Below are 9,885 nucleotides of genomic sequence, written 5' to 3' on the forward strand. Positions count from 1 at the left end.
CTTTTTAGCTAAACTACACAGAGCAATTTTGGTTGTGGGTGGTTGTTGCCTTAACGTCCCCATGTTTTACGTACAATGGTGGCTGCCAGGGGCGGATCTAGCCCTCAAAAAAGGTGATGAGCACGGCACAGCCACCCGAAAATCAATCGAATGCGAATCGGAGTATGTACTCACTCATGACCAATAAAGTTCATTTTTACAAAGGAGATCTTTACAAAATATGTGACGTTCTGACTAAGCTTTTACATTGTATATTAGTTCCACGTAGGTAAAGCCGTGGACCGAGCGCACTAGCAAATTAATAAACCTAAAAAATGTAAGTTTGTCCGATCACGAAAATTAGAGAAAAAATGTGTGTTTGTATATACAAAAGAGAAAACATTGTTGTATATAGTGCCGTTACTACTGTCGATTTAGAGATGTGTTCGAAACCTGGAACTTCTCCTCTATGGGACCTCCACCCCCTACCTCTCCTCCATGGGACCCCTACCCCCTATCAATTTTCGAAAACATCGAAAAAAACCAGTATTCTTTTACGCTGGAATTTATTTATTTATAAAGTGCATATTTTCCGATTTTTGTACATTGAAAAGGCCTTATATTTATAGTGGTTACTAAAATCCATCTTTCGAATTTTTATAATCGAAAATAAATTCAACATTGATAAGATTGGAAACGTCAAGACTTCTTCATTTTCAAAAGAAATAATGACCAAAGAACTGAACATTTCTTATTACGTAATCAATGAAAAAAGTCTGAAATTTCTATAACTTACAAAAAGAAAATCGAATTTGTGCACATCAAAGATCCCTTTTAGAGCCGCAAGATCCGTTTTGAATGCGACTTTAGGGTCTCGTACCCGAGAAAACTAAGAACGAGGCGATGGTCCTCAAGATAGGTACTCTCTGGCGTGTAATCTTACCTATTTTTCAAGTGCGAGTTTTGGGTTCCGTACCCGAAACATTTATCAGAAATTTTTTTAAATTCTATAAATTTCACTTGTTAGAGACAACTTTTATTGTACTAAGAAGTATAAAATAATTTTTCTTTTGGGTGACTCATACATACATGATTAATTGTAAAAGCTTGAGGCGCTCCGAATCATACTTGATATTTTATATTGAGTGTGTCAGCTTTTACAAATAGTCATGCATGAGTGAATTTTGGATAAAAGGCATGATTTAATTTAGATGAAGTTGGATTAAGTCTAAATCAATTATGAAAATTTTACTGGAGGTTATCCGCTTATTTAAATAAATAAATGACTTCGAAAGTAGACATACTTAACATTGGTTTTATGGGGAAACGTAGATGGATGATTTAAGTTTTCTTAGATTTCTCCAAGACTAGTCAGTGGAAATAAAAGCAAAACTATTAAAGTTAAAACCTTAAGAAACTATTTAAAAAAAACTCATTGTGCCCCACTAATTAAGGATGTATGAGCATAGTAGTGGGAGCACAAATTTAAAAAAATATATATTATCAATTTTGATGGTGAATTATGTTATAACTTGAAAACATAAGACGGAGAGTAATAATTGAAAATTTGGTTTAATTATTTAGCTTTCGATATTTCGAAAACCAAGGCAGACATCGAAATATTTTATTCTTATTTTTCGTCTACATTCATGAAGTTATAATAATTAAAATAAAGTATAAATAATTCACGTTTACCTTGCGCTCGTACTACCTTATTAGAAAATGTAAAAGAATCAATTGCCCGACTTTTAAAAACATCGAGAAAAAAAATATTCGATTAATCCAATGAAAAATTTTCGATTGATCGAGTTTATTTGTTCATCCTTATAATAATTTAACAGCCTTAAAATTTAATAAAAAAAATGATAATTTGCTATAAAATTCATTATAATTTGCTATAATTAAAATTATGTAAATTTTTATACTAGCCTTGAAATGAAAAGGAACTGAAGTAATTAAAAGTTGATGAAAACTGATCTTTTAAAATTATTAATATTTTGGTCAACGCATAAGTATTTTATTTAACTTCAGATGTTAATGTTATACTACAACAAGTGAAAACTAACAGTTGACTGAGTTAATTGTTGAAATACCATGTATAGACAGTGTTACATTACATTACTCTGTCACATTACACATATAATGTGATATTAATATAACTGATATTAATATACTGACTCCCACGGGTAAACAGTGATGTTCACGAAAAAATATTTCAAACAAAAGTTTTTTATTTTTTTATAAGGAACATTTTTATATTTAAACTTTTATTATATCTCTATCGGTTTACAAAATGGGTCCGACGGACCCAAGATGCAATTGATCTATGTTGCTCATTTACGAACTGGACCTCACTTTTTACGTCCTGAGTACGCTATAAAAAATTTCAGCTTGATATCTCTTTTCGTTTTTGAGTCATTCTGATGACAGGCGAACAGACGACAGACAGGCAACCGAAAATGGACTGATGATTTTATGAACACCTATACCAAAATTTTATACCATATATATGAAATATATCAAGGTATACTAAGTTTAGTCCCAAGTTTGTAACGCTTAAAAATATTGATGATAGGAAATAAATTTTGGTATAGGTGTTCATAGAATCACCTAATTAGTCCATTTCCGTCTGTCTGTCTGTCGTCTGTCCGTCTGTCATCACGATTACTCAAAAACGAAAAATGACATCAAGCTGAAATTTTTTATAGCGTGCTGAGGACGTAAAAAGTGAGGTGAAGTTCGTAAATGAGCAACGTAGGTCAATTGGGTCTTGGATCCGTAGGACCCATCTTGTACACCGTTAGAGATAGAACAAAAGTTTAAATTAAAAAAAACCACTGTTTACCCGTGAGAGCGAAAATTATGCGCAAATTATATAGTATGTATATTATGTCTGTATCAGTTATGTATGTGTGAAGTGAATGCATGTGTTATGTGACAGAGTAATCAACACTGAATATACATGGTATTTCAACAATTAACTCAGTCAATTGTTTGTTTTCACTTGTTTTTTATAACATCAATAGTTTTAAACGTTACAAACTTGGGACTAAACTTAGTATACCTTGGTATATTTCATGTACATGGTATAAAAACTTGTTTTCTAATCATTAATTTGTTGTGATCACATATCCGCGTGTTTATCAGTATTCTCTCACATAATAAATAATATTATAATGAATGTGTAAGTAAAAACATCATTTTTTATTTTTAAACAAAATAAAATTATTCATTGTTCTCACTGAACTATTCCCATTTTTTGCAAATAATGACTAAATAGAAGTTTAATGATAAATAGAAGAATAAGAAATTTTTTTACTATTCTTTTCTAAATTTTGCGTTTGAGTACGTAGATTTTGAAACGTAACAAAAATTTTCTGTTCGCTGGGATAGAAAGCTAAAAATTAGTACGGAGCTTCCTATTGACCGTTTATATTGCCTAAGTGCATACAAGCCTTATCTAATAATATTAAGAAGTGAATTTTTGAAAAATCTTGGATACCCCTTTCAGACCTTCCATATTGTCAGATCAGGTTGGCATGAAAATAGTAACAAAAAACCAATAACTGGAGTTTCCCTACCAAACAGCGCGCCCCAAAGAAAGTTATAAGTAAATGTAAAAACGACTATTTTCTCTCATTTTTCAAATTTTCTCGCCACCTACGCAACTAAATCGGATTTACCATACGTCAATCGATAGGTTTTTTTGAGATCTAGAATTTTTCAATTTATTTATTTTTTTTTTGCATTGGACGTCATTTTTTTCTGTTAATCGCAAGCAAATCGTTTTTTTGACTTTTGCGAATTTTTTCAGTTGGCCATTGATTAGTCGTAAACAAAAAAACACTATGTTTCTTGGCTCGTTTCCTTCTATAAAAACGTATTTTTTGTTTTCTGATAACAATTTTGTCATCCGTTTCATATAGATTAATGGGATTTTTTTTAAAAATGGGAATGAAAGTAAATGCATGGTGGGTCAGTTCGTTTTGTAGTTTTTTGTAGGACTCAAAAATCAACTTAAAATCCTAGTCATAGATAATAAATATTTATATTATAATTAGTTGTCTATGGTCCTAGTTCTTCGGGGTGCTTTAATAGCCAATTAAGATTCTAAACGGTAAGAGATATAATAACACTTTAAATTAGAAAGTTGATGCTCATAAAAAAAACTATTAAGTTTTGTTTTTAACATTTTTTCAAAAAACGTTAGCTTTCGAAGGAAATGCGACTTAAAAATATGTCATAATTGCATTTAATTGAAAGAAAATACGCTTAAAGTTTATCGATAATTGTAGGCTGAAATCATGGACACAGGCAAATGTCCTCTATTGCCCTTGACAAATTTTGGCTAAAGCTTTTTTCCGTAGTTATCGTATTTTCTTTCGATTAAATGCGATAATATTTTTAAGTCACATTTCCTCCAAAATGACGAAAACATGGTTAATTTTTTTTATGAGGATCAACTTTCTAATTTAAAGTGTTATTTTATCTCTTACCGTTTAGAATCTAAGTTGGTCAGTACAGAAATCTGAAGAACTGGGTCCAATCTGATATGAGAATATGATGTGTCCCCTATCAAACTCTGCAAGTTATTTTTTGATTGTTTATCTAGAAAACGAGCTATTAGCCGTTATAGATTAAGAGGACTCTCTGATTAGGGGTTCTCTCTGGATTTTGATATTTGCCTCTGGTTTCCGGATAAAGTTAAATGTACCGAATGTATAATTTTTTCCTTTTAATAAACAAAATAAGTAAGTTAGTGCACAAAACTGATGTTTTCACATAAAAAAAACCTTGAATGGTGTTCATAAATTAATGTAAAAAAAGAACAAAATTATGACTAACTTCATGAATTTTGTCGAAAAATTTAAACTAATAATAATTAGTTGAATATATTAACTTTATGTTAATGCAAGATTCGTGTTAAGGTTTCCAAACTTTTATTAGGTTGTCAAAAACTTCACGGAATTCACAATATTAGTAATAGATTGGTCATTCTACATTTTCCGAGCCAATGCCAAGATATACAGCAAACCAATACATATAAAAAAATCGGAAATTTTCCGTAGAATTCAATGCACTATTTTTTTATACTTTTAAAGTGCGGGATCACATTGAAAATGGCTGCCAAAGTTGGTGGAAAACAATATTTTTTAGTTTTTTTAAAAAAAAAAACGCGTTGTTCAAAAACTTATTGACAAAAGCCATTTTTCTTTAAATTCCAATAGCTCATATACGCGTGTACAGAAACGTTTATAAAAAAAAAGCACGCGTATATGAGCTATTGGAATTTAAAGAAAAACGATTTTTTGTCGATAAAAGCGATTTTTGCTTTTCAATATTAAACTTTTCAATATTTTTCAAATTTGCAAAAACGATTTTCTCGGGCATATTAAGGACTAACTTTTCACTAGGGGTCGTTAAAAAATATATTTTTTTCAAAAAGATATGGGCGTTTCAAAAAAAAAATAAATAAAATAATAATAAAAAAAATCCGAAATAAAAAGTTACACATTTTTGTTCAAAACTTTTTTGATCCAAAACGTATTTTTCAAAAAAAAAAAAAAAAACTAAAAAAAAAATGTTTTCTACCAAATTTGACAGCCATATTAAATGTGATCCCGCTCTATAAAAGTATAAAAAATAGTGTATTGAATTCTATGGAAAATTTCCGACTTTTTCATGTATTGGTTTGCCGTATCTCGTTACGAAAATTTAACATTGTGCTTAAAATAAATAGACTAGACTCTATAATGAATCCTCAGAGAAATCAGTTGAATGCATCTTCATAAAAATGGTGTAATAAAAATCACAATTCCGACAGTTTTTACTTCGATATCCCGGAGTATAGTCACGGTTGTTCGGAAATTGGACTCTCTTCAATTTCTTAGAAATATTTTGCCTTAAAACTTCGGGAGAATGCCCATTGGGTTGCAAAGTTTTTTGATAAAGTATGCTAAAAAAGGACATTTAAAAAAAAAATGTTTGATGTAATTATTGGAGCAAATTCGTGAAATTTATTAATTTATAAAATTACTAGCTGTGAACTACCCGCTTTGCTGGGCAACATTCCCACTTTCACCCCTCCCCCCATATTCCATATCCTTTTCTAGGTTACCTATCTATCACCTAACTAAATTTCATCAAAATCCGTTCAGCCGTTTAGGCATGATAGAGCAAAACTCCCAGCAAAAACCATAAAAAAATCACTAACTCAATTCAGTTTTCTGCCTACTTCCTACCCCCTAAGTAGGATGACGTGATCATTTTGATCTTATATCCGTTTTTAGGTAACCATCTATTACCTTACTAAATTTCATCAAAATATGTTCAGCCGTTTAGACGTGAAAGAGCAAAAGTCCCAACAAAAACGACTAAAAATCACTAACTCAATTTAGTTATCTGCCTACTGCCTACCCCCTAAGAACGATGGCGTGATTATTTATAGCCTATGACCATTTCTAGGTTATCATCTATCACCATACCAAATTTCATCAAAATCCGTTTAGCCGTTTAGGCGTGTAAGAGTAACAGACAGACAGACAGAGTTACTTTCGCATTTATAATATTAGTATGGATGTAATCATGCATTTTTTAACATTTTTTTTTGTATAAAATTATGCTACACCTTCAGTTTCCTTTTTCTTTAAAATAATTACTTTTGATCCGTTACTACCTGATCAGATGATATAGTTTTGAAATATCTTAAACAATTAAATAATAAACAATTGAAATGGCCAAGCACAAAATAGACCATATCCACTAGCAGGATTGAGGTCAGTTTAGCTTAAAATTTTCCTTATTAACTTCCCACTTTAAGAAGTTATTGTAATGGGTACCGATTTTCGAAATCGAAATTTAGAACATACCTCTACGTTTCATAGTTAGGACAAGGCATTGACATCAATTTGGAGAAGAAGCATGTGTGTGTGTGTATCTGTGTTCGTACGATACCGAAGTGTCGATCGAAGCGTATTAAAGGCAATATAACTCGAAAAGAATTTCATAACATTCGGTCGAGTTGACTCGGGTGAGATTTTTAAAAAAATTTTTTCTGTACGATATTGGACGAACAAAAATGGTATCGACTTCGTTGATGCCAATCGAGAAGTATTAACGGCTGTATGATCCGAAAATTATTTCTTAACATTTGGTAGAGTCGTTTCAGGTAGGTCGAGTTTTTATTTTTTTAAATATGTTTAAAAAAAAAAATTAATTTTATGCTGGGACCTCAAGGGTCGCACCAGACTCTACTCATGCCTTGTTTTTTTATTTTTCATCCATAAGATGTGGTATCTTGACACCAGTTTTTAGGATCGAAACATTTCATTTTTTTATTAGCATTAGCGGTTTTCAGAGATGGGAGGAGGATAAAAATAAACATTTTGAGGCAAAACTTTGTGCTATGGTTAGACTAGGATGACCACAAGTCAGTGAACCTTTTTCAAAGGCTGTCCTGGGAAGATGGACGGCTCTAAGGTACAAACCCAATATCTGGCATGAATACGTTAAACATTAAACTTTTAAACTAAATAATAATAATAATAATAATAATAATAATAATAATAATAATATGCAAGAAGAATCATTCGGCGCCTGGCATGGATGCTGTGTCCAACTTCTGGTGGAAACGTTTAACTTCCACACACGCACATCTTGCTAGGCACTTTACTTCATACATCCTTGGGTTCGGGACCTTTCCAACGTGGTTCGCGGAAGGACGAACAGTTTTGATTCCCAAGAAAGGAGACCTTTCAGTTCCGAGCAATTATCGCCCGATTACATGTCTCAATACCGTGTACAAAGCGTTCACCTCCATTCTTAATGAACGCATACTCACAACCATAGAACCGGTTTGGCAGATGATATACGAGCAACGCGGCTCCAAACGAGGTATATCAGGTTGCAAAGATAATCTTCTTGTTGACAGATGTATCTGTCAAGACGCTCGTCAGTATCAGCGCGACCTGAGTATGGCCTGGGTGGATTATAGGAAAGCATTTGACACTACCTCTCACCAACTCATATTGGTGCTGCTTAAATGTTTGAAAATTCACCCCGATATCATCAGATGCATCGAAGAGCTGTTACCTTTGTGGAAGACCAAATTTACCATTAGATGTGGTAAACGTACTGTCTCAACAGATCTGGTAACATATAAGCGTGGTGTCTATCAAGGCGACAGCCTTAGCCCGCTTTTATTCTGCATCTCCCTTATGCCCCTTTCCTTGCGCTTGCGAGAAGAAACTGGTTACCGTTGTGGTCCCCCGGCAGATAGGAAGCATCAGGTAACTCATCTATTCTATATGGATGACCTGAAACTTTATGCTTCTTCTGAGAGCAGTCTATCTCAAGCTCTCAAAGCTGTCCATCAGTACACGAAGGCTATTGGCATGGAATTCGGACTTGATAAATGTGCCGTCATTCATTGTAAGAGGGGTCGTGTCCCTGATTATGATGCAGACGTGCAGCTCACAGATGGAAGCATCGTGAAACATCTCGATGAAGAAGAGCTCTACACATATTTGGGTGTCGGTGAAAACCACATTCAAAGTGTGTCTACTGTCAAGGAAGCTCTTCGCGGCAGGTATAGGCACCGTCTTCGACAAATCTGGCAATCAGAATTGTCTGGGATCCATAAGATCCGTGCTACTAATATGCTTGCAATACCCATTCTTCTCTATTCTTTTGGTTCCATCAAATGGACAATAGAGGAGCTTAAGGAACTTGATAGAGGCACTCGCAAACTCATGAACGTCAATCGTAGTTTGCACCCACGTGCTTCTGTACCCCGTAACTACCTCCCACGCCAGCAAGGAGGTAGAGGTCTCCTATCCGTTGAATGTCTACATGATAGGGTAGTTTTAGGAATAGCTTGTCAGGTCATAAATAGTTCTGACCCTCTTATGGAACTCGTGCGCGATCATGAGCTCCAGGGTAAAGGAGCATTCTTGTTCTCTGCAGCACAACATGCAGCGTCTAAATTGGGCCTTGCTTTTGATCCGTCTAATCGTGATCTTGATGATAACGTGATCCTTCTCTCCAAATCTCGACTTCGTTTAGCTGTAAAACGAGCTGAAATACGCTCCCTCTTCGAGGATCATCGGCATCGTGACCATCAGGGAATGTTCTACCGTCATCTAGACTCCTGTGGTCTTTCCGTTGATCTTACGTTCTCTTTTCTGCGATCAGCTGGACTCAAGTCCGAAACAGAAGGCTTTATCATCGCTGCCCAAGATGGTGTGATAGCGACGCTAACTCACCAAAAGTATGTATATAAGAAAGCAGTCTCCACCACTATGTGCAGAGCGTGCAAATCTCAGCCGGAGACGCTGATGCACCTCATCTCGGCATGTCCTTCTTATGCCACGAACACCTACATACATCGCCATAACGCTGCCCTCCGCGTGCTGTACTACTTCTTGAGACACAAGTATGAAGTGGACCCTACGCCAGTCCTACCATATGCTCCAGGCGAGATCGAGTCCGTCGTCAAGAACGAGAAATGCATTATCTTCTGGAATTTCTCGTTCCCAACTACCAGGCAGCTCTCTGCTACTAAGCCTGATATAGTGCTCCAGGATATCTCATCTAAGACTATGTACGTCATCGAGTTCTCTGCGCCTGCAGAAACGAACATAGTCACGAAGGAGGAGCAAAAACGGACTAAATATCTTGATCTCTTACAAGAACTACGACAACTACACCCTGGCTACTCAGTCAAAATGGTTGTCCTCATTATCGGTTGCCTAGGCGGAATTCGTCCCACTCTCGAGACGAATCTATCTCAAATTCCGGTCTGCAGGTCTCATCTTCGTCACCTTATCTCTTCCATGCAGAAGGCTGTCATTATAGGCACCCTTCGTACATTGAGATCGCATCAGACTGTCTTCAAGTAACAGCCCT

The sequence above is a fragment of the Chrysoperla carnea genome, chromosome 5 (assembly GCF_905475395.1).
Source record: "Chrysoperla carnea chromosome 5, inChrCarn1.1, whole genome shotgun sequence".
Taxonomy (NCBI): domain Eukaryota; kingdom Metazoa; phylum Arthropoda; class Insecta; order Neuroptera; family Chrysopidae; genus Chrysoperla; species Chrysoperla carnea.